At 48.1% G+C, this 25,420-nt stretch overlaps 1 protein-coding gene across 7 annotated transcripts in view; it reads right to left on the bottom strand.

Annotated features, from left to right (window-relative positions):
* The window catches only part of c29h10orf71 (chromosome 29 C10orf71 homolog), a 180,358-nt gene that overhangs the window by 68,112 nt on the left and 86,826 nt on the right, over nt 1-25,420 (bottom strand). For 2 of the 7 annotated variants that reach the window (XM_085970380.1, XM_085970378.1), the window contains exons 1-2: nt 16,501-16,886; nt 16,306-16,411 (exon numbers count right to left, since the gene is read on the bottom strand). The gene's annotated coding sequence lies outside the window, so the exon portion shown is untranslated. Of the gene's footprint in view, nt 1-16,305; nt 16,412-16,500; nt 16,887-17,361; nt 17,452-25,420 lie in introns of those variants that run through there. The other 5 variants (XM_085970375.1, XM_085970377.1, XM_085970374.1 and 2 more) reach the window with 4 other exon arrangements.

Raw genomic sequence — 25,420 nt, 5'->3', positions numbered from 1 at the left:
ATTGGATTGAATCGTATCATTTATTACTTTCACTTAGGTTAGTCCTTTCCTGGAATTGAGGGAGCAACACCTGGTTACCATGGCAACCCCCATGCAGCACACGTGCTGGAGACCAGCAGCGCTTACTGAGAATGGAGGGGAGAAATTCTGCTCAATAGCACTCACGTACAAATCTTATACCACTACATTCCGATGCGCGTTATTTTACACAAGAAAACAAAACTTGCATTTATACAGCACCTGAGGATGTTCCAAAGCACATTAAAGGTCAATGAAGTACTATTAGGAAACATGGCAGCCAATGTGCACACAGCCAAGTCCCACAAGGCAACAATGACCAAATAATTTTTATCAGGAATATTGGTTGAGGACAGAATGGGGCCTCTGATGGTGGAGTACTGAAGTCAGCCTAGATTTTGTGCTCAAGTGTCGGGTAGCGGGACTATGAACCCACAACCTTCTACACTCAGAAGTGAGGGACTTGAACCCACAACCTTCTACACTCAGAAGTGAGAGTGCGGCCACAGCTGGAATATACTGATTAACACTGAATTAAGAATGCTGTGTCACAGAATGTAGTATGAATGAATTAGGATTTGTATACAAATGTTAATCGGAGTTTCTGCCCAAAGCCCTCTTGTTACAACTCGGCTGTTTACCTGAATGGATGTCGCGAGAATGAGATATTTGAGAGAGAGGGGAGGTTGAAAGCCCACAGCACAGGCCTTCAAAGGCCGAACAGCTTTGGGTGACAGAAGTAGTGAAAGTTCTGCTCTCACTTAAAATAAATAACCTGGGTTTATACAGTGCCTCACTTGCATTTATATAACGCCTCAGGACATCCCAATGAATTACGTGAAGTCACTGTTCACATACAGAAATATCTTGGTGGTGCTGGTTGAGGGAGGAATGTTGACCAAGACACCCAGCTCTTCATCAAATAGCGCCATGGAATCTTTTACGATTACCTGACAGGGCAGACAGGGCCTCAGTTTAACATCTCATCCGAAAGACGGCACCTCCGACAGTGCCGCACTCCCTCAGCACTGCACAGAAGTGTCAGCCTAGACTATGTGTTGAAGTCTCTGGAGTGAGGCTTTTTTTTATTGCCCATGAGTGACTAGCTAGGCATTTCAGAGGGCAGTTAAGAGTCATCCACATTGCTGTGGGTCTGGAGTCACATATCGGCCAGACCGGGTAAGGACAGCAGATTTCCTTCCCTAAAGGGCGTTAGTCAACTAGATGGGTTTTTACAACAATCTGATAGTTTCATGGTTCCCCATTGCTATACTAGCTTTTTATTCCAAATTTGTTTAATTAACTGAATTTAAATTCCCCAGCTGCTGTGGTGGGCTTTGAACTCTTGTTACCAGATTAATTATGTTCAGGCCTCTTGGATTACTAGTCAAGGAACATATCCACTATGCTACCATGCCCAAACAACCTTTTTGATTCACTAACAACCTTCTGATTCGGAGGCAAGCGTGCTGAACCAAGGCTGACACACAAGATCAAATCATCTTTGAGATTAAAATTGTTGAGCTGATCAGAGTGGCCCAATTGGTAGCACTCTTTCCTCTGAGAAAGTTGTGGGTTCATGTCCCACTCCCATGGCACGCTATCTGAAGAAGAGTGGGGAGTATTCTCAGTATCTTGGCCGGCGTTCTTTACCTCCAAAATTAACTGGACATTCATCTCATTGCTATTTGTGGGACCTTGCTGTGTGCAGAATAGCTGCACCATGTGCCTACATAACAACAGTGACTGCATTCACTCCAGCGATATTTAAGGCTGGTGTTCTCCCTCTTTCTTATTCTGGACCTGCGTATCACCTTTGACATCTCCTCAGGCAGAGTGGAGGTGAAGGTCACAAATTACACTAGACAGGGGAGAAAAATATCCAGACTGGTGGATATATGTCAGACACATATGTTTAAAAGTACAGTACAAACCAGGTTGCTGAATTTAAAGAGACAGGTCAACTCCAGGCCAGTTATGCAATCAGCCCTAATTATCTTCACAGGTCAAATATTTTACCTTCTACTTTTCCTGAGTTGCGGTGTTGTAGGGTACGGCTGAATATCGAGACTCTAGCATTATCTGTTTTTCATTATTATCAACCTTACTGTGACTGATGGGATCAAATGATTCATAATTATCAGGCCTGACCTCCTGACATTTAAAGTTACTGGAAACATGTATCTCCAGTCCAAACTGCAATATGATTTACTTTCCATCTGTGTATGTGGGAGACAGCATTAAACAGCTCTAGTCAGATGGAAAAGGATGAAAGATCTTGTGTCCCACTTCCCTCCAAATGAAGGGCACTGGGTAGTCTATCTTGAAACTGTATCTGTCTGACTGCGCGACAGTAACTAATCCAGCTAAAGCTGGTACAGCATGCTCGGTTAGTAATCACCAAATAAACCATGACTGCAGGACAAGGGACTACATGTACATATTGTAAAAGGCAAGTTTAGGATTGATGTCAAGGAGCACATCTTCCGACACAACATGATCAGTATGGATGGTCTTCCTGATAGGCCAGGAGAGACAGAAACTCTGGAATTATTCAAAAGATGCTGCGATGGGGGATGGAATCAGAGGTTTCTATGGAAGTAGATTGAGGCTTTGGAAAGGGTGCAGAGGAGGGTCACAAGATTAATTCCCACTTTAAAGCATCTTAGTTGCCAAGATAGGTTCAAAGGGGAAAAATTCAGTGGCGCCCCCTTTGGGGCGCTAACATCTCCGGGGCGCTAATTCTGTAGTAGGGCCCCAAGCAGGAGGCGGGGATCTACTGGAAGCGCTCCCCCTCCTTCTTGGGGTGCAACCAGTGAATTTCATGGCGCTACGTGCAACAGCGCCATGCGCGTCGGGGAGCGGAGTGCCGTGGATGCAGCCCAGCACTCAAGAGGAGTGCCAGGCTCACCGATCGCGGCCAGCACCCCGTATAAAAAAGGGAAAGGGGGGGCAGGTGCTGGTAGTCGGCAAAAAGAAAATGGCTGCCCGTCACCTACCCTTTAAGTAGCGCCGCGCGGCTGCAAAAACGCCACCCTGACCCAGTCGGACATATCGTCCGGCGATAGGTCAGGGGGCGCAACCCAATGTTGCGGCTGGGGCGCGAGCGGGGTGTTGCGCATGCCGATGATGTCATCGCCGGCGGTGCGGCGGTCCGGGGTGCTACCGGCGGGGTCACGGCACTATCGGGTAGCGCCTCAGCAACGTCCCGCCAAATTTCTCGGGAGGCGCTTTTTTTCCCTCCCGCCCCCCCGGACGATAAGCCCTTTGCGCCCCTTTAGCGCCCTCCATTGGCGCCAACAGCAGGCGCAAAGGAGCCGAGTTTCTAGCCCTCTGGGTCAATTCCCGCTTACACAGCACAAAGTCCAAAAATAACCTAATGGCTCATTTGTAAGGACATTAAGGACACAAGGGTCAACAATCCATGTAAATATCCAAGGACAGGAAACTAGGGCTGGAAAGGAGCAGCACGCATTCGGTTCATCGGGGGGAGAAATTCGGCATCGCCCCGTTTGGGGCGCTAACTTTTAAAAGTTGAAAAAATTAGCGCCCGAAGTGCCCGGCCTCCCGATGCACGCCTCCTGCAGCTGCCGACGTTTTCGCCCGGCGATGCTGCAGGGGGTGGAACCGAAGTTTCGGGTCCTGGGCGCTACTGGGGCAATGCGCACGGCGATGACGTCGCGACCTCCGGGCGAAGGAGATCGGGGCACAACGCCATACCGCCGCCGCAAACCTCCCGCCGAATTTAGCGGGAGTCGATCTTCTCGCCGCGCCTGGTCAGTAAGAGCTTAGCGCCACCCAGAGGCGCTAATGGGAGGTGCTAAGGTGCCCAATTTCTCCTACCTAGTGTTAGAGGTGGGGCAGCATATTTGCCTCAGTGAACGTGGTGACTCTATGCCCTGAGTTTTCCAGTTGGCAGTAATTGTACCACTTAATTTTATAACTGGCAGTGATAGAGGCAAAAAAAAGCCCTAATCATGCCCACACCCACGATACACAGTTGGATCTGCTAATTGGGTTGTTATCTCCACAGATACCAATCTGAGACCAGAAGCTATAGTATAACCGTAACACTAGATTTGAACCTGCCCGAGTAAGTACATCTATAGACACTGAGGTCCAAAGATGTGCAGGTTAGGATGATTGGCTATGATAAATTGACCCTTAGTGCTAGGGGGATTAAATACGTGGGGTTACGGGGATAGGGTGGGATATGTGTTGGTGTAGGGGTTACGGGGATCGGGTGGGATATGTGTTGGTGCAGGCTCGATGGGCCGAAATGGCCTCTATCTGCACTGTGGGGTTTCTGTGAGGTTTCTGTGAGGTTTCTGAGGACTATACTAGCGCCGGTCAAATGGTTTGCACCCAATCTATCGCTTCAGTTGGCTTCATGCAGCTTAGATCCAGACAGTCAAAGACTTGATGAAGCGTTGCTAAATCTCGCAAAGGTTTAGCATCACCCTCATATAGAATGAATGATTCCAGTGATACTTTATTTACATTTGAAGATCTTTTGTACATTTTCTTTCCAAATTTCTCCTCAGGACACTAACCCCTGCTGGACCTGGTTTCACAGATGCCGGCCATCTTATGGTACCTCACCCAAGAGATCATTCTTTATGGGTGAATCTAGGCTATGAGTTCAGCAGGCTATTCAACCACAATAACCATCACAGTTAGGCCTGGCCCCATTGTCACCAGACATCTGCACACATGTAGCAGTAGTAAGAACTGGATGGTGATAAGCGTTCAGAATCTCTGGCTCTTTTTCATTCTCTGGGCTAAGCCACTGAGGCCAATTGTAATACAGGTTGAACGTTCTGAATCCGGCAACCTCGGGACCGAGGCCGAGCCGGTTTTTGTGTTTTTCCGGACTTCGGAACGTGTTTCTGAAGTCCGGAAATATCGCAACCTGGGCTCAGGCGTTTCCGGACTTCGGACATCAGAAACACGTTCCGAGTCCGGCGGCGGAAACGGTTTGACAGGGTGTCCGGATTCCGGAATATTTTTCGGATTCCGGACGACCCTGCCACCAATCGTCCCGGCGTCTGGATTCTGGAACTCCGGATTTTGGACGCTCAACCTGTACTTCCACTAACACCTTTGCCAAGATTAGCTAACTGGGCACATACTGCAGATCCATCCAGTCTGTATGGCTCAAGTACACATAGAGTAATGCATTTACCCACTGAGCCATTAGGATGTCCCAAAGCGCTTTACAGCCAATGAAGTACTTTTGAAGTCTAGTCACTGTTGTAATGTGGGAAATGCGGCAGCCAATTTGTGCACAGCAAGCTCCCACAAACAGCAATGTCATAAATGATCAGGTGATCTGTTTTAGTGGTGTTGGTTGAAGGACAATTATTGGCCTGGACTCTGGGAAGAACTCCCCTGCTCTTCTGCACAGCACGGGAGGAAAAAGAGGGGTAGAGCTATAGTAATAGGGGATTCTATTGTAAGGGGAATAGATAGGCGTTTCTGCGGCCGCAAACGAGACTCCAGGATGGTGTGTTGCCTCCCTGGTGCAAGGGTCAAGGATGTCTCCGAGCGGCTGCAGAACATCTTGGAAGGGGAGGGTGAACAGCCAGTTGTCGTGGTGCATATAGACACCAACGATATAGGTAAAAAGTGGGATGAGGTCCTAAAAGCGGAATATAGGGAGTTAGGAGATAAATTAAAAAACAGGACCTCAAAGGTAGTAATCTCAGGATTGCTACCAGTGCCACGTGCTAGTCAGAGTAGAAATAGAAGGATACTTCAGATGAATACGTGGCTCAAGGAATGGTGCCAGGGGGAGGGATTCAAATTCTTGGGACATTGGAACCGGTTCTGGGGGAGGTGGGACCAGTTCAAACCGGACGGTTTGCACCTGGGCAGGGCTGGAACTGATGTCCTAGGGGGAGTGTTTGCTAGTGCTGTGGGGGAGGGTTTAAACTAAAATGGCAGGGGGTTGGGAACCTGAGCAGGGAGACAGAGGAAAGGGAAACAAGGATAAAAGCAAAAGATAGGAAGGAGAAAAACAAAAGTGGCAGTCAGAGAAATCAACGGTTTAAATCAAACGTGGCCACAGTAAATAATAATTCTAATAGGTCTAAGAGCATTAAAAAAACAAGCCTGAAGGCTTTGTGTCTTAATGCGAGGAGCATTTGTAATAAGGTGGATGAATTGGCTGCGCAAATAGAGGTAAACGAATATGATTTGGTTGGGATTACAGAAACGTGGCTCAAGGATGGCCAAGACTGGGAACTCAACATCCAGGGGTATTCGATATTCAGGAAAGATAGGCAAAAAGGAAAGGGAGGTGGGGTAGCATTACTGGTTAAAGAAGGGATTAACACAATTGTAATGAAGGATATTAGCTCTGATGATGTGGAATCTGTATGGGTAGAATTGAGAAATACTAAGGGGAAAAAAACGTTAGTGGGGGTGGTATATAGACCTCCAAACAGTAAGGCAGAGGTTGGGGATGGCATTAAAAGGGAAATTAAAGAAGCGTGCAATAAGGGCACAGCAGTCATCATGGGGGACTTTAATCTACATATAGATTGGGCCAACCAAATTAGTAACAATACTGTGGAGGAGGAATTCCTGGAGTGTTTACGGGATGGTTTCCTGGACCAATATGTCGAGGAACCAACCAGAGATCAGGCCATCTTAGACTGGGTATTATGTAACGAGAAAGGATTAATTAGCAATCTTGTTGTACGAGGCCCCTTGGGTCGGAGCGATCATAATATGATCGAATTCTTCATTAAGATGGAGAATGAAGTAGTTGACTCAGAGACTAGGGTCCTCAATTTAAATAAAGGAAACTACGATGGTCTGAGGAGTGAGTTGGGTAGGAGTGATTGGGGAATAGCACTCAAAGGGTTGACGGTGGATAGGCAATGGCAAACATTCAAAGACCGAATGGATGTGCTACAGAATTTGTTCATCCCAGTTTGGCATAAAAATAAAACAAAAAAGGTGACTCAACCGTGGCTAATGAGGGAAATTAGGGATAGCATAAGATCCAAGGAGAGGACATATAAATTGGCCAGAAAAAGCAATAATCCTGAGGATTGGGGGCAGTTTAGGATTCAACAAAGGAGGACAAAGGGATTAATTAAGAAAGGGAAAATAGAATATGAGAGTAAGCTTGCTGGGAATATAAAAACTGACTGTAAAAGCTTTTATAGATATTTGAAGAGAAAAAGATTGGTGAAGTCAAGCGTAGGTCCCTTGCAGTCAGAATCGGGGGAATTTATAATGGGGAACAAAGAAATGGCAGACCAACTAAATACATATTTTGGTTCTGTCTTCACAAAGGAGGACACAAATAACCTCCCAGAGATGCCGGGGAACATAGGGTCTGATGAAAGGGTGGAACTGAAAGAAATCAGTATTTGTAGGGAAATGGTGTTAGGAAAATTGATGGGACTGAAGGCTGATAAATCCCCAGGGCCTGGTAATCTACATCCCAGGGTACTTAAGGAAGTGGCCCTAGAAATAGTAGATGCATTGCTGGTCATCTTCCAGAACTCGATAGACTCTGGAACAGTACCCTTGGATTGGAGGGTAGCTAATATTACCCCACTATTCAAAAAAGGTGGTAAAGAAAAAGCAGGGAATTATAGACCGGTAAGCCTGACATCGGTAGTGGGGAAAATGCTAGAGTTCATTATAAAAGATGTAATAGCAGAGCACTTGGAAAGCAGTGACTGGATCGGACAAAGTCAACATGGATTTACAAAAGGTAAATCATGCTTGACTAATCTACTGGAATTTTTTGAGGATGTAACTGGTAAAATAGATAAGGGAGAACCAGTGGATGTGGTGTATTTGGACTTTCAGAAGGCTTTCGATAAGGTCCCGCATAAGAGATTAGCGTGCAAAATTAAGGCACATGGGATTGGGGGCAAGGTATTGACTTGGATAGAGAACTGGTTGGTGGACAGAAAGCAAAGAGTTGGAATAAACAGGTCGTTTTCCGAGTGGCAGGCAGTGACTAGTGGGGTACCGCAAGGATCGGTCCGAGGACCCCAGCTGTTCACAATATATATTAATGATCTGGACGAGGGAATTGGATGTAATATCTCCAAATTTGCAGATGACACAAAGCTGGGTGGGAGGGTATGCTGTGAGGAGGATGTCGTGAAACTCCAGTACGATTTGGACAGGTTGGGTGATTGGGCAGAAACATGGCAAATGCACTATAATGTGAGGTTATCCACTTTGGTGGCAAAAACAGGAAGGCAGATTATTATTTGAATGGCAATAGATTGGGAGAAGGGGAAGTGCAAAGAGACCTGGGTGTTCTTGTGCACCAGTCGCTGAAGGTAAGCATGCAGGTGCAGCAGGCAGTTCAGAAGGCAAATGGTATGTTGGCCTTCGTAGCAAGAGGGTTCGAGTACAGGAACAAGGATGTCTTGCTACAGTTGTACAGGGCCTTGGTGAGACCGCACCTTGAGTATTGTGTGCAGTTTTGGTCGCCTTACCTGAGGAAGGACGTTCTTGCCATGGAAGGAGTGCAGCGAAGATTCACCAGGCTGATACCTGGGATGGCAGGAATGACGTATGTGGAGAGATTGTGTCGATTGGGCTTATACTCACTGGAGTTTAGAAGATTGAGAAGGGATCTCATCGAAACCTATAAAATTCTGTCAGGCCTGGACAGACTAGATGCAGGAAGGATGTTTCTGATGGCCGGGGAGTCCAGAGCCAGGGGTCATAGTCTAAGGATACGGGGTAAGCCATTTAGGACTGAAATGAGGAGGAATTTCTTCACCCAGAGAGTGGTGAACCTGTGGAATTCTCTGCCACAGAGGGCGGTGGAGGCCAGTTCATTAAATATATTCAAGAAAGAGTTGGATATATTTCTTAAGGCTAAAGGGATCAAGGGATATGGGGAGAAGACAGGGACAGGGTACTGAATTTGGATGATCAGCCGTGATCTCATTGAATGGCGGAGCAGGCTCGAAGGGCCGAATGGCCTACTCCTGCTCCTATCTTCTATGTTTCTATGTTTCTTCGAAATAGTGCCATAGAATCTTTTACGTCTACCCGAGAGGGCAGACTGGGCCTCGGTTTAACGTCTCTTCCGAAAGACGACACCTCCAACAGTGCAGCACTCCCTCAGCTCTGCGCTGGAGCGTCAGCCTAGATATTTGTGCTCAAGTCTCTGGAGTGGGACTCATGAACCCACAACCTTCTGACTCAGAGGCGAGAGTGCTATCTGCTGAGCCACAGCTGGATCTAGCTTTCTAGAGTACAATTTTACATAAGAACATAAGAAGTAGGAGCAGGAGTAGGCCATACGGCCCCTCGGGCCTGCTCCGCCATTCAATAGGATCATGGCTGATCTGAACCTAGACTCACGTTCACACCCCTGCCCGCTCCCCATAACCCTTAATTCCCTTATCTGCTAGGAAACTGTCTATCTCCGTTTTAAATTTATTTAATGTCGCAGCTTCCACAGCTCTCTGAGGTAGCAAATTCCATAGATTTACTACCCTCTGAGTGAAGAAGTTCCTCCTCATCTCAGTTTTGAAACGGCAGCCCCTTATTCTAAGATTATGCCCCCTAGTTCTAGTCTCGCCCATCAGTGGAAACATCCTCCCCGCATCCACCCGATCAAGCCCCCTCACAATCTTATATGTTTCGATAAGATCGCCTCTCATTCTTCTGAATTCCAATGAGTAGAGGCCCAACCTACTCAACCTTTCCTCATAAGTCAACCCCCTCATCTCCGGAATCAACCGAGTGAACCTTCTCTGAACTGCCTCGAGAGCAAGTATATCTTTTCTTAAATATGGAAACCAAAACTGTACGCAGTATTCCAGGTGTGGTCTCACCAGTACCCTGTATAACTGAAGCAAGACTTCCCTGCTTTTATACTCCATCCCCCTTGCAATAAAAGCCAAGGTTCCATTGGCCTTCCTGATCACCTGCTGTACCTGCATACTAACCTTCTGTGTTTCATTCACCAGGACCCCCAGATCCCTTTGTACTGTAGCACTTTGCAGTTTCTTTCCATTTAGATAATAACTTGCTCTTTGATTTTTTTCTGCCAAAGTGCATAACCTCACACTTTCCAACATTATATTCCATCTGCCAAATTTCTGCCCACTCACTTAGCCTGTCTATGTCCTTTTGCAGGTTATTTATGTCCTCCTCACTCACTGCTTTCCCTCCCATCTTAGTGTCGTCGGCAAACTTGGATACGTTGCACTTGGTCCCCTCCTCCAAATCGTTAATATAGATTGTAAAGAGTTGGGGTCCCAGCACTGACCCCTGCAGAACACCACTAGTTACTGATTGCCAACCCGAGAATGAACCATTTATCCCAACTCTCTGTTTTCTGTTAGATAGCCAATCTTCCACCCATACCAGTATATTACCCCCATCCTGTGATTTTTTATCTTGTGCAGTAATCTTTTGTGTGGCACCTTGTCAAATGCCTTTTGGAAGTCCAAATACACCACATCCACTGGTTCCCCTTTATCCACCCTGTTTGTTACGTCCTCAAAGAATTAGAGCAAATTTGTCAAACATGACTTCCCCTTCATAAAACCATGCTGACTCTGTCCGATTAAATTATGCTTATCCAAATGTCCTGTTACTGCTTCCTTAATAATGGACTCCAACATTTTACCAACCACAGATGTTAGGCTAACTGGTCTATAGTTTCCAGCCTTTTGTCTACCTCCCTTTTTAAATAAGGGTGTTACATTAGCAGTTTTCCAATCTGCTGGGACCTTTCCTGAATCCAGGGAGTTTTGGAAAATTACCACCAATGCATCCGCAATCCCTACCGCTACTTCTCTCAAGACCCTAGGATGTAAGCCATCAGGTCCAGGGGATTTATCTGCCTTAAGTCCCATTTTATATAAATGTATAGCAATGACACAAGAATCATAACCCTGTACAACTGTAGTGTGAAAATAAAAGGACAAAATCCAGCCAGAGAGTTCAAGATCACCAGGTATTTACAGATGAGGGAGGCCATTCAGCCCATCTTAGTCTCCCAACCAGAAAAACCCTAACATTTCCCTATTTTAGCATCTAATTGTTTATTACACGATTACAAGGATTTTGCCTTCACTATTATATCTGGAAATCAATTCCTCGTATTGATCCCTCCGTGTGTGAAGAAAATCACCTGATATCCACCCTAAATGTGCCTTGAAGGCAAGATGGTACAGGGCTAATAAGAAAGACAAACTCCAATTGGTTCATTGCAGTCATGCCTAGACACAATTGTGCTGTAATCCTCGATTTGTAATTCTTGAAAACTGTTGACGGCTGTTCAACACACATCATTCGAAAAAGACAGTGTTCAGCTGGTCTTTAATCTGCTCTATAGACTTTGGCCCCTCAAAATGGGTGGTCCACCTCTTAGTTCAAGTCTGATTGGTCAGGGTCGTCATGGGCCAAATTGACTCCAAATTCTACTGGTTGATGGTTTGCTCTCTCCCCGCCCACCTTCACTGTGGTTAATCAAGCAGTTTACTGGCCATCTTCCAGTTCAACAAATCAGACTTTTAACCTTCAATGGAATGGAAATATACAGCAGAAGTTTACACATAACGGACAAACAGTTGAATAACAGGGGAAGAGCACTCATCATGTTCTGTGTTATGGTAATTTAATTGACGAAGAAAAATATAAAAGCCTACATGATGCTTCTATAAGCTAAAAAGACCTTAAGCTTTCAAAGTGTTGTAGTGTAATAGTATAATTCCACCCTGAGCCAGTACACTGAACGTTATAGACAATTAATCCCATCTCTGTTTGGAGAACATAGCTGTTTAGACTTTCCAAAGTGCTCCAGATTTACAAGTGCTACAGGCCCTGTGTTGAGAAGAACATTATAGACATCCTCCTTCTCATCACACTGCATTATACATCTCACACCAGAATTAACAGACCGAAAGAGTAAAATGAACATCTGCAGAACACCAAGAATATTCTTGATTCCAACCAAAACAAGAATGAAACTGCTAATAATTCAGTGTGGCCTTGGCAATATTCCCCAACAAGAAATGCTTTGCTTCTGTTGTCTTAAAGTTGGGTGCTATGGACCAGTGTCAATGGTACAAGCTTTTGTTGCCTTTGGGCTCTGAGATTATGGAATAGTTCCAATGGTTTATACCTGGACTCATGTGATAACGATCAAACTTATATTTGGACCCATGTTTTGGACAAGGATTTTAAGAGAATAATATGAGACTACAGGATGTGTTGCCATATGGTTATGATAGGTTATCATAAAATTAAGAATTTATAACTTACTTGGACAAGAAAGCCAAGTCAAAAAGTAGTAGATTCATTAAGATTAGAGTGGACACCAATATTATCCGTGAGCTTGTAGGATATTGTGGAATAAAGATGGTATCTTCCAACAGTTGGCTAAAAATCACAGAATAACATGCTCGTATCATCAGGTGCCCGAGCTGAGAGTCTATCACTGCCCTCTGCTCCGATCCTCAGATGCCCTGGCTGACAGTCTATCACTGCCCTCTGCCCCTATCATCAGATGCCCTGGCTGAGAGTCTATCACTGCCCTCTGCTCGTATCATCAGATTCCCGAGCTGAGAGTCTATCACTGCCCTCTGCCCTTATCCTCAGATGCCCGAGCTGAGAGTCTATCACTGCCCTCTGCTCCGATCCTCAGATGCCCGAGCTGAGAGTCTATCACTGCCCTCTGCCCTATCATCAGATGCCCGAGCTGAGAGTCTATCACTGCCCTCTGCCCCTATCATCAGATGCCCGGGCTGAGAGTCTATCACTGCCCTCTGCCCCTATCTTCAGATGCCCGAGCTGAGAGTCTATCACTGCCCTCTGCCCCTATCATCAGATGCCCGGGCTGAGAGTCTATCACTGCCCTCTGCCCCTATCTTCAGATGCCCGGGCTGAGAGTCTATCACTGCCCTCTGCCCCTATCTTCAGATGCCCGAGCTGAGAGTCTATCACTGCCCTCTGCCCCTATCATCAGATGCCCGAGCTGAGAGTCTATCACTGCCCTCTGCCCCTATCATCAGATGCCCTGGCTGAGAGTCTATCACTGCCCTCTGCTCGTATCATCAGATTCCCGAGCTGAGAGTCTATCACTGCCCTCTGCTCGTATCATCAGATGCCCGAGCTGAGAGTCTATCACTGCCCTCTGCTCCGATCCTCAGATTCCCGAGCTGAGAGTCTATCACTGCCCTCTGCCCCTATCATCAGATGCCCTGGCTGAGAGTCTATCACTGCCCTCTGCCCCTATCATCAGATGCCCGAGCTGAGAGTCTATCACTGCCCTCTGCCCCTATCATCAGATGCCCGGGCTGAGAGTCTATCACTGCCCTCTGCCCCTATCATCAGATGCCCGAGCTGAGAGTCTATCACTGCCCTCTGCCCCTATCATCAGATGCCCGGGCTGAGAGTCTATCACTGCCCTCTGCCCCTATCATCAGATGCCCGAGCTGAGAGTCTATCACTGCCCTCTGCTCGTATCATCAGATGCCCGAGCTGAGAGTCTATCACTGCCGTCTGCCCCTATCATCAGATGCCCGAGCTGAGAGTCTATCACTGCCCTCTGCCCCTATCCTCAGATGCCCGAGCTGAGAGTCTATCACTGCCCTCTGCTCCGATCCTCAGATGCCCGAGCTGAGAGTCTATCACTGCCCTCTGCCCCTATCTTCAGATGCCCGAGCTGAGAGTCTATCACTGCCCTCTGCCCCTATCATCAGATGCCCGGGCTGAGAGTCTATCACTGCCCTCTGCCCCTATCTTCAGATGCCCGAGCTGAGAGTCTATCACTGCCCTCTGCCCCTATCATCAGATGCCCGGGCTGAGAGTCTATCACTGCCCTCTGCCCCTATCTTCAGATGCCCGAGCTGAGAGTCTATCACTGCCCTCTGCCCCTATCATCAGATGCCCGGGCTGAGAGTCTATCACTGCCCTCTGCCCCTATCTTCAGATGCCCGAGCTGAGAGTCTATCACTGCCCTCTGCCCCTATCATCAGATGCCCGGGCTGAGAGTCTATCACTGCCCTCTGCCCCTATCTTCAGATGCCCGGGCTGAGAGTCTATCACTGCCCTCTGCCCCTATCATCAGATGCCCGAGCTGAGGGTCTATCACTGCCCTCTGCCCCTATCATCAGATGCCCGAGCTGAGAGTCTATCACTGCCCTCTGCCCCTATCATCAGATGCCCGGGCTGAGAGTCTATCACTGCCCTCTGCTCGTATCATCAGATGCCCGAGCTGAGAGTCTATCGCTGCCCTCTGCCCCTATCATCAGATGCCCGAGCTGAGAGTCTATCACTGCCCTCTGCCCCTATCATCAGATGCCCGGGCTGAGAGTCTATCACTGCCCTCTGCTCCCATCCTCAGATGCCCGAGCTGAGAGTCTATCACTGCCCTCTGCTCGTATCATCAGATGCCCGAGCTGAGAGTCTATCACTGCCCTCTGCCCCTATCATCAGATGCCCGGGCTGAGAGTCTATCACTGCCCTCTGCCCCTATCATCAGATGCCCGAGCTGAGAGTCTATCACTGCCCTCTGCCCCTATCATCAGATGCCCGAGCTGAGAGTCTATCACTGCCCTCTGCCCCTATCATCAGATGCCCGGGCTGAGAGTCTATCACTGCCCTCTGCCCCTATCATCAGATGCCCGAGCTGAGAGTCTATCACTGCCCTCTGCCCCTATCATCAGATGCCCGAGCTGAGAGTCTATCACTGCCCTCTGCTCGTATCATCAGATGCCCGAGCTGAGAGTCTATCACTGCCCTCTGCCCCTATCATCAGATGCCCGAGCTGAGGGTCTATCACTGCCCTCTGCCCCTATCATCAGATGCCCGAGCTGAGAGTCTATCACTGCCCTCTGCCCCTATCATCAGATGCCCGGGCTGAGAGTCTATCACTGCCCTCTGCCCCTATCATCAGATGCCCGAGCTGAGGGTCTATCACTGCCCTCTGCCCCTATCATCAGATGCCCGAGCTGAGAGTCTATCACTGCCCTCTGCTCCGATCCTCAGATGCCCGAGCTGAGAGTCTATCACTGCCCTCTGCCCCTATCATCAGATGCCCTGGCTGAGAGTCTATCACTGCCCTCTGCCCCTATCATCAGATGCCCGGGCTGAGAGTCTATCACTGCCCTCTGCTTCCGCACTACACCACATGCCTATGCACCTCATGATGTCACATTGTGGCCAGGCACAATAGGTAGCTCCTACTGTTTGAACCTGTTCAGTTGTTTGCTGTAAAATTTAAAACCACAAGGACCCTCCATCACCTGTGGAAGAAACAGAAACTGTACCAAAGGTTAGCGTAACAGAGACTTTACCTATTTTGCCAATAAAATCATAATTTACCCAGAGTGTTGTGTGGTTCTTCATACCTAGAAGAAGCTCTGCCTTTAGCCAGTCTCCACCATGTGATCTTTGCCACCTTATAGTTAGTGAAAACTGAAAATCTGCTTTTAAATCACCGGTAACACTGTGGTACAAACAGTCTGAGTTAGCTACTAATGAAAAGCAATTGCACAGGTGCATAACTTGCCTGCAACAATGAATTAGAAACATAGAAAAATAGGAGCAGGAGTCGGCCATTCGGCCCTTCGAGCCTGCTCCACCATTCAATATGATCATGGCTGATTCTCTATCTCAATACCATATTCCCCCTCTCTCCCCATACCCCTTGATGCCTTGTGTGTCTAGAAATCTATCTATCTCCTTCTTAAATATATTCAGTGACTTGGCCTTCTGTGGTAGAGAATTCCACAGGTTCACCACCCTCCGAGTGAACAAATCTCTCCTCATCTCAGTCCTAAATATCCTACCCTGTATCCTGAGACTGTGACCCCTCGTTCTAGTGCCCCCAGCCAGGGGAAACATTAAAAGATAGAGGAGAATTTGTATTTCCGCTAACCAGCCCCTGGTTGACAGCTCTTTTGTTACCAGTGGTACACTCTGCCGCACATTGAGCACCACTCCTCATGCAAGATGACCAAGCACTGCCTAACCACACATGACATACATAGCTCAAGTAACACGAGGGCTGTAAATAAATATTGGAAATGATTTACCCGTCTATGTTATTCCATTTATTTACACTTGAGATACTGAGCGAAAAGAAACTCATAAAAGAATTCAAAATGAATACCAAAAGTTCTACGATGTACGGGATTCTTGTTCAGAATCAAATTAACTGTACCGGGTTATTCTCTTGTTTACAATTCAGGTTTTACGTATTTACGCCATAGTTTTACGGAGTTTCTGTTTCTTCAATTTTACTACACGAAAATAAACAAGAGATGAACTTACCATCACTGGATTCCTTCTGCCAACAGTTAAAGTGCTCTCATTCCCAAGCCTTCCTCAGCACTTGTTTTCTGGCAAACTGTTATGCTTTTCCATCAGTTCAGGGCAGCTGTGGTGAAAGCAAGCGATTTCTGTTACTCTTTCTGTGCCATGTTACCAGACTACAAATGATTGCAAAAGAAAAGGTACTCGCCAAACCTCTTGGAGATCTTGTGCGAACCAGCAGCAGGGAGTGAAAAATTGCAGGGGGGGAGTCAGCATCAGTAAAAGGTACTTAAATAGATCCCATGAAAGTAGAAACCAGAAAGAGTTGATCAGATGGAGGAGCTGGTACATACATTGCAATACTGTCAGTGTCGGGTATCACATAGATGAAACAAACAGGCTGGTCAGCTATTTTTATATTTGGACAGTTATTTTGACGGGACACTTACTCTAGCTTCTAGAATGAAAGCCTCAGCTGCAGTTTTAACATCGCAAAGTCCCTCAAAAGCATAACAAGTGCCTGGACGCTTGCTGACCTGGACGTGCTTTATTTTCCCAATAACTTGTTTTTTTGTGTGGGTTATAAAGGAACCGAGGCTTACACACACAAAGCAGCACATGATTCTTGGTCGATTCTCTGTCCCGCAAATAGAAACGTTGCATCATCAGGTCAAAATAAGTGTGGTCATACGTTCGCCCAGTATAATAGTCATCCACTGGGACAAGATCTGAATTTTCCAGTACAGTACATTGCTTCGTCACCTTACTGTGTGAATTAGAGGCCCAAGGTTAACACCGAGTGATTTGTGCTGTACTTTCTTTTAGTAAATCCATTGTTGGGTTATTGTTGTTTTATTAGAGTGCCAGGTAGATAACACCAGGCTAATGAACTCTTCGAATAGATGACTGACCTCAAATACGCATTTTTAAGCATGGTAAGTTTTTTTTGCAGTGACCACAACTCAGTTCTTTCGAGCCCAACCTCTCCTATGTGTGCTGTGTAGGCATCAGTGACCATTTAAAAGTAGAAAGGAATTTATGGGGCATTTCTCCTTAAGAGCTTCAGACACTTACCTCTCAGCAAAGAAGGTCAGAGGACATGCACAGGATATCTCAAGTAAGAGAACAGCACACTTTCCAGTTCTCTGCTTAGTCAAGTAATCCCCCTGCAGCCTTATATGCAGACAAGCAATACTATAATAGGTGATGGATACAGTGGCTAAGTTCCCAAGAGCCCTCGGTGCAGTGATCTCACAGTACCAGTTGATGGACGTTCACACATGTGTTGTAGGATTATGGGGTGGAGGGGTGGGGGGAGGGAGGGAAGCGATCAGACATCAGCCAGTGATTCATGAACGAAGGCAGGTATTTGCTTATGCACTGCTAGCTCTCTGTGACAGAGGTTGCTTCAGCTCCCAAATATCAGTACCAATTCAGGATCTTTCTTTTTGATTGAATGGGCGATGGCGTTGAAAATCAACAACTAGCACTTACACTGTAGTGTCTTTGGGAAATGGTCCCAGGACGCTTCACCGGGCCCTGAGGAGAATAGACGCTGAGCCAAAGGAGAGACTAGGAGAGGAAAGAGGTGGGTTTAAAAGAGGATCTTAAAGGCAGTGTGGGAGGTGGAGAGGCAGAGGAGTTTAGGAAGGAAATTCCACTGAGTGGAAGTTCGGTGTTTGAAGGCACGGCTGCCATTGAAGGGGCAAAAAGAGAGGCATTAATGGGGCTCAGGAAGCAGAGGATGGGAGAGTTTGGGGGGAAAGGGAGTTATATCAGTATTGAATAATAATTGTTCCCTACTCGTATAGATTGCATCTTGGGGATGAATTTCTGTGGGGATTCTCCCACCTGTCCACCATAGATTCTGTCTTTATAGGGCTAGAAATTCAGTAGGCTTTGCGCCCAGTTTTCGCCCAAAGAGGGCTTTTGCGCCACCTGCTGAGCTTTCGCCGATATTCAGCGCTACGGTAATGGCGGCGTTAGCCAGTAGCGCTGCGCCGCCACCGATGACGTCATCGGTGTGCGCAGTGCCCCGCTACCGCCCCGCTACCGGCCCGACCGCCATATTTAGTTGCGGCCGCCTCTTCCGCAGCGGCCGCAAACAGCGATCAGAAAACGGGGCCGTCCTGTAGCCTTAGTGGGGCGCTTTAAGGTGGAGGTGCGGCCGGCCGCTTTTTCGGCGGCCGCCTGCCCGCACCTCCTTCCCCGGCCTCCTCCACCACCACCCCCCACGGCATTGCCGGCTGCTTTCCGCGAACCCGGCACTTCTCCGTGGTGCCGGGCTCATTTGCCGGCACTATCCAGCGGCGATCTCCCCGTTGCAGGCACCTCCCCCTTAAGAGAAGGAGGAGGCCTGCAGTACCGCAGCCTGCCGCTCCGCAGCAGGTGGCGCAGCGACGCCTAGAGCGCTGAAATTCAGTTTCAGCGCCCCAAGCGGGGGTGGGCACACCCTGGAATAGCGCCCGGTTCCGGCTTGGGGCGCAAAAACTGAATATCTGATGGGCGCAACTGGCTCCGCGCTCAGCGCTAACTTTTGGGCGCACGCCAGCTGGTGGGCCCAAAGTGAATTTCTAGGCCATAGTGTTTTTCCGGGGATTCCACGGCTCTTCCGCCAAAATATGGCGGATGAGCGGGAAACGCCCCACAGAAGTTCACCCCCTCCAGTCTAGAGGATTAAGGGACAATCTAATTGAGGTGTTTAAGATGAGTAAAGGATTCGATAGGGTGGATAGAGAGAAACTATTTCCTCTGGTGGGGGGGAGTCCAGAACAAGGGGGCATAACCTTAAAATTAGAGCCAGGCCGTTCAGGGGTGATGTCAGGGTGCACGTCTTCAGGCTAAGGTTAGTGGAAATCTGGAACTCTCTCCCCCAGAAAGCTATTGAGGCTGGGGATCAATTGAAAATTTGCCAAGAATCTATTGCAAAATGGTGTTTAAATCAGACTCTTAAAAACTCACTCAAGCTATCAAGCCTGTTTCTTCCTTAAACCAGGCTGCACCTCCTGAAGGAGGAGGCTATGGATGGGGAATGCCCTCACAAGGGTAAAGCTGTGGAAAATATCTCCCTGATCTTTAAAACTCCAAGGCCTAAATTGAATTTCAAAAGCTATACTATACAAGCCGGACCAATTGCCGATGACTCATTGTTGACCTAGCAGCTTGGGAGCCATTTTGATGCTTTGTGCAATTGATCATCTAGGAGCTAAAATTCCTTGGGGGGAAAAATTCGGTTGCTTTGCGCCTCCCGTTAGCGCCCTAAGAGGGTATTAACGGGATGCAAAGCAACTAGCGCCCAGGCGCGGCACCGTCAACGCCTCCTGCGAAATTCAGCGGGAGGTTAGCGGCACTGGTAACCATTAGCGCCCCACTCGCGCCCCGGCCACGATCTTCGATAGCGCCCCCTGACTTACCGCCGGACGCTATGTCCGACGGGGTCAGGAGGGCCTACCTGTGGCCGGGACGGCGCTATTTAAAGGCGAGGTGCCGGACGGACATTTTTGCTGCTGGCCGCCTGCCAGCACCTGCCTCCGCTCCCGTCCCCGGCCTCCTGACCTGCACCACCCCCCCCCCCCTGGTGGAGTGCCAGCTATGCTGCATAAGCCTGGCACTTCTCTTGAGTGCCGGGCTCTTTTGCTGGCACTCCTGATCCTCGGGGGCCCAGCTGGTCCCCGGGTCGCACTGCGCAAGGCCCCTCCCCTTTAAGAAGGGAAGGAAGGCCTGCAATAACACGGCAAGTAGTGCCGCGATATTCCCTCGGAGCGCCCCAAGAGGGAGGCGGGATGCTTCCAGTAACGCCCGCTTCCCTCTTGCGGCGCAACCACTCAATTTTGGTCGCGGGGGGGGCGCTAATTTTTCCGGGGTGCTAAAAGTAGCACCCCGGCAAAGTTAGCGGCCAAAGGGGGCGCGACTCAATTTTTCGCCCCTATTGTTTCTGAAAAATAGGGTAGATGCCTGTTTTTAATCCAAGTGTTTGCATTATTACCTAATTTGCATTTTACATTTTAGGTAATTGTCAACATTTTAGTCGAAGTTTTTCCAGTCAGTGTTGGTGATGAGGAACCTCACATTCTGGCAGCACATGGCTCACTGCTCACCGACTGCAATTTCCCATCTTCTCAAATCAATCAACTGAAAATCACGCAATTTTCTGATATGCATTTGTAGCAGGCAAAGGTTCCTCACCCGGGAAGCACTCAGAAAATTAACCTCCTTTCCATCATCTGCACCCTGGTTTCCTTACCCTGCTCTGGCAGACAGAAAATGGCTTGAGCCATTTCTCCTGCCCTGTCTTTCCCTTTGGACTGAGCACTTCCCTCGCTGACTTTTCATGGTAGGTCTCTCATAGCTTCCCGACATCTCCAGGGTCGGCCAGATCAGAAACTGGGGCAAATTACCCACCCACCCATGCTGAACTAAATCTTCTTTGCATATCACAGATTCTTTATTGCATCAACGTCCCTATATCTAACTGCTCTGTTTGTTGCTCCTCGCCAGTTTTACCTACACCTCAGCCTAGACACACTGGCCTAGAAATTCATTAAGGCGCTGCCAGCTTTGCGCCCAGTTAACGCCTAAAGAGTGATTTTGCGCCAGAAATGAGTTTGCGCAGATATTCAGTGCAGCGGTATTGGCGGCGGTAGCCGTTAGCACTGCGCCAGCACCGATGACGTCATCGGTGTGCGCAGTGCCCCGGTTCCGCCCCGAAACCGGCCCGATCCCCATATTTAGTTGCGGCCGCCTCCTCCGAAGCGGCCGCAAACAGCGACCAGAAAACGGGGCCGTCCTGCTGCCTTAGTGGGGCGCTTTAAAGCGGAAGGTGCGGCCGGCCGCTTTTTCGGCGGCCGCCTGCCCGCACCTCCTTCCCCGGCCTCCTCCACCGCCCCCCCCCCCCCGCGGCATTGCCGGCTGCTTTCCGCGAGCCCGGCACTTCTCCGTGGTGCCGGGCTCATTTGCCGGCACTATCCAGCGGCGATCTCCCCGTTGCAGGCAGCTCCCCCTTAAGAGAAGGAGGAGGCCTGCAGTACCGCAGCCTGCCGCTCCGCAGCGGCTGGCGCAGCGGCGCCAAGAGCGCTGATATTCAGTGTCAGCGCCCCAAGCGGAGGCGGGCACACCCTGGTATAGCGCCCGGTTCCGAATTGGGGCGCTAACAATGAATATCTGACGATCGCTATAGGCTTCCCACCCAGCGCTAACTTTTGGGCGCTAGCCAGCTGGCGGGGCCATACTGAATTTCTAGGCCACTGACTATCAGATCCATTTTCAGCTCCTCAATACACTTTCATCTTGCAAGGTGCTCCTCTCTTATTACAGTATTATTGTAAACTTGATACCAATCTTGGTTGCAAATAACCTTTATTGAGTTCGACCAAGTCTTGACATGTTCAGGGGGCAAAATTCGGCTCCTTTGCGCCTGCTGTTATCGCCTCCAGGGGGATTCGTTAAGAGAAATAAGAATGAAAGAATCGATGGTGGTTATGTCCCTACCCAGAGCAAAAGTGGGTAATATTGTTTATTTCTCTGTATGACTATTGCTTAAGATGCTGAGGGCGCGAAATTCGGTTACGCCCAGTTTGGGGGCGGTAACTGAATTAGCGCCGGACATTTAGTGCCCGGCGCAGAAGTACCGACCCGGCCATTAAATTCGGCTTACTGCCCCGGAGAGGAAGTGAAGCATTATCTCGGGTGCTCTATTTCCTCTCGGGGTGGTGTCGGGGGCGCAAAGCGCTCGAACGTCGGAGCGCTACCCAGCCGCCCCGCATAGCGCTGACGCATTTCACCGCCTCTCCCCTTCCATTAAAGGGGAGGGAGGCTGCGAGCTCTGCAGAGCCTCCGACGGCCCACAATAGGCCACGAGACGCGGTGACGGGCTGCGCAATGCCGGCCATGGACCAAACCAAATGGCCGCCACGAAGGGCCGACCCCGAAGATAGTAGCGGCGCGGGTCACAGCTGCACCTCCCCTTTAAATACCGCCCTGCGAGTGGAGGTCGGCCCAGTTCACGACCCACGAGTTAAAGGGCCAGCGCACCAAAAAACAAAATTACAGGGAGCAATGGTTGTGAATCTTTGGAATTCTCTACCCCAGAGGGCTGTGGATGCTCAGTCGTTGAGTATATTCAAGACTGAGATCGATAGATTTTTGGACTCTAGGGGAATCAAGGGATATGGAGATCGGGCGGGAAAGTGGAGTTGAGGTCGAAGATCAGCCATGATCTTATTGAATGGCGGAGCAGGCTCGAGGGGCCATATGGCCTACTCCTGCTCTTATTTCTTATGTTCTTATTTATGAGGAAAGGCACGGAAGGATGAAGTAAGAATGAGAAAATTCAACCTAGATGGTCCAAAGGAGGAAGCGACAGATGAGTTTAAACCTGCAAAGTTTCCTGTCTGATGAAGGGGAGCGACGCAATGCTGTGGCTGAAAGGTTTTGGTGGACTATAGAAACCACTCTGGCGAAGAGGCATGTCTCGGGTTGTTATAGGGAGAGTATGTGAGGTGAGTGTCCAGTCGACACTCACGTATGGTCTTGAGACTAAGGCCATAGAGAGGGCACAGAAGAAGAGGCTGGATGCTTTCGGAATTCATTGTGTCTTGTAGGACAGCTGGAAGGCCAGAGTGACAACAAAGTAATAAGCGGTCTGTATGCAGTAACAGGCCGTGTTACGGCAAGAAGGCTATAATGAACAGGGCTTGCGAGTTGCGTGTTTCATGAGACTTTGCTGTGCACAAATTGGCTGCCGTGTTTCCTACATGACAACAGTGACTACATTTCAAAAGTGCTTCATTGGCTGTAAAGCGCTTTGGCACGTCATGAGGCCGTGAAAGGCGCTATCTAAATGCAAGTCTTTCTTTTCTTGGTGGCCAAAGATCAGTATCACTGAAAGAGGGAATGGGCCAAGCTGAGAACAGAAATACACGATAAACCAATGCCGAGATAGTGAGATTAAGTGTGTGAAATCGTGAATGGAAGAGTGACACAGAGAGACAGCTGAGGGAACTCGAAGAGCTTAAGAGAAAATCATATCTTATCTGTGGTCAGTCTGGTTAAGACAACTGATTGACTGATTGGATCATAGCCATGCTCATTCTTTTTTAAACTGAGTTCCACTCTTAGGTTTGAAGGTGATAATCTCCAGTTTAATACTGGTATACCGTGAAGCTATCCAGCACTAAAAATATGTACAGCTTATTAAATACACATTCTTCATCCACATCTTAAATATCTTTCCTCCTTTCTAGGTTCCCATTGCTGCTTGGGACACGTTTCTTCCATTAGTAAGGGGCAGACATGCTAAGTTTACCATTGCTGCTCCATAATTGTCCAACATGATACGGGGTTATAGAAGACAGAACAGATCTTGGCCATTTTCCCTTTCCCTTAATATTGAGCAATTCTCACCAGCAGCCCAACTAAGAGCTGGTTAAACTTGGCCATATGAGACAAAAATATCAGTCAGATTGGCTATTGGCTCAAGAGTATAGTCAGACAATTTTAGTACGTTACATTAGCTGCATTGCTTTCGGTGGGTACTGATAGAAAAAGAAAACAAACAAAAATAATTATAGATGAATCAATATTATGTTCTTTTTCTTCCTTGAAAAAATGATTAAGCTTTAAGCAGTGAAATTCTAATGCCATTTTCATACCTTGTGACGTAATAAAACTCACTATGCACTTGGTTCGAGTATAAAGCAAGGCTTTAATCAACTTGTTTCAGAACATGGAGGTCTAGTTGTCCTTCACTAGTTCCTGTCTTACAAAATGTCGCTGGGCAAGCTGGGCCCACGCCCGAGTATTTATACTCCTTGGGCGGCGCCACCAGCTGGCCGTCCAGCGTTATTTCATGAGTAGTTTCTTTATGATGATGAGATTTATAACACCTTGCTTTCTATTATATTGCAAGGGTAATTCAGCCCTCCCACAGGCCCAGCATTGTTGCTACCATTCTCTGACCTGTGCTCCTTGCTGGGAGCTCAGGATTGTCCTATGAGGAGAGATTGAGTAGACTAGGCCTATATTCTCTAGAGTTTAGAAGAACGAGAGGAGATCTCATTGAAACATACAAAATTCTTACAGGGCTTGACAGGGTAGATGCAGGGAGGATGTTTCCCCTGGCTGGGGAGTCTAGAACCAGGGGTCACAGTCTCAGAATAAGGGGTCGGCCATTTAGGACTGAGATGAGGAGAAATTTCTTCACTCAGGGGGTGGTGAATCTTTGGAATTCGCTACCCCAGAGGGCTGTGGAGGCTCAGTCGTTGAGTATATTCAAGACAGAGGTCGATAGATTTTTGAATATTAAGGGAATCAAGGGATATGGGGATAGTGCAGGAAAGTGGGGATGAGGTTGAAAATCAGCCATGATCGCATTGAATGGCGGAGCAGGCTCGAGGGGCCGAATGGCCTACTCCTGCTCCTATTTCTTATGTTCTTATGTTCTCAGGATTGGGGAACTTGTGCTTATAGAAATGGATCTCTGTAAAGAGTAAATAAAATTCCCCAAACTTTCTCCCCTCTTCTGATGTCACTGCACATTATGTGGACACGAACCATCCTCCAGCATCTCACCAAAGTTCCCGAGTGTCAGCAAGCTATTGGACTGCAGGTGGGACCACAGCTGAGGCTGATCCTCTCCTCACCTGATGTCCCCATTCAGACACGTTCTAGTGGGAACCATTGGTTTGCATCTGGGGGTGGAAGTTTTGGCCTGATTTTTCCCTCCCTGGCCCAGGGCTGCCGGGGCAAATTGCAGTGATCCTGCTGAGGTCAGCTAACAAGACAGACAAGTGATAAAACCCAGCACTTCACTGGACTATATGGCTCAATTTCACATGGGCCAATTGAGCCATTGGAGAGGAGTTCCTGTGAAGATTTCATCTTAAATCTCTACCATATAGAAACATAGAAACATAGAAGATAGGAGCAGGAGTAGGCCATTCGGCCCCTCGAGCCTGCTCCGCCATTCAATGAGATCATGGCTGATCATTCAAAGTCAATACAATCAAGACGTGCTCAGGACCAATATATGCACAATTTCTGAACTTTTTGTGATCTTACTAAAGCTTTTATTTTAATACAAAAATGATAGTTTACATTTTCGAACATACGAACATACGGATTAGGAGCAGGAGTA

This window comes from Somniosus microcephalus, chromosome 29, assembly GCF_052327205.1.
Source record: "Somniosus microcephalus isolate GS21.2 chromosome 29, FLI_Smic_1.0, whole genome shotgun sequence".
NCBI classification, from domain to species: Eukaryota; Metazoa; Chordata; class Chondrichthyes; order Squaliformes; family Somniosidae; genus Somniosus; species Somniosus microcephalus.
This window is presented reverse-complemented; position numbering and strand designations above follow the sequence as displayed.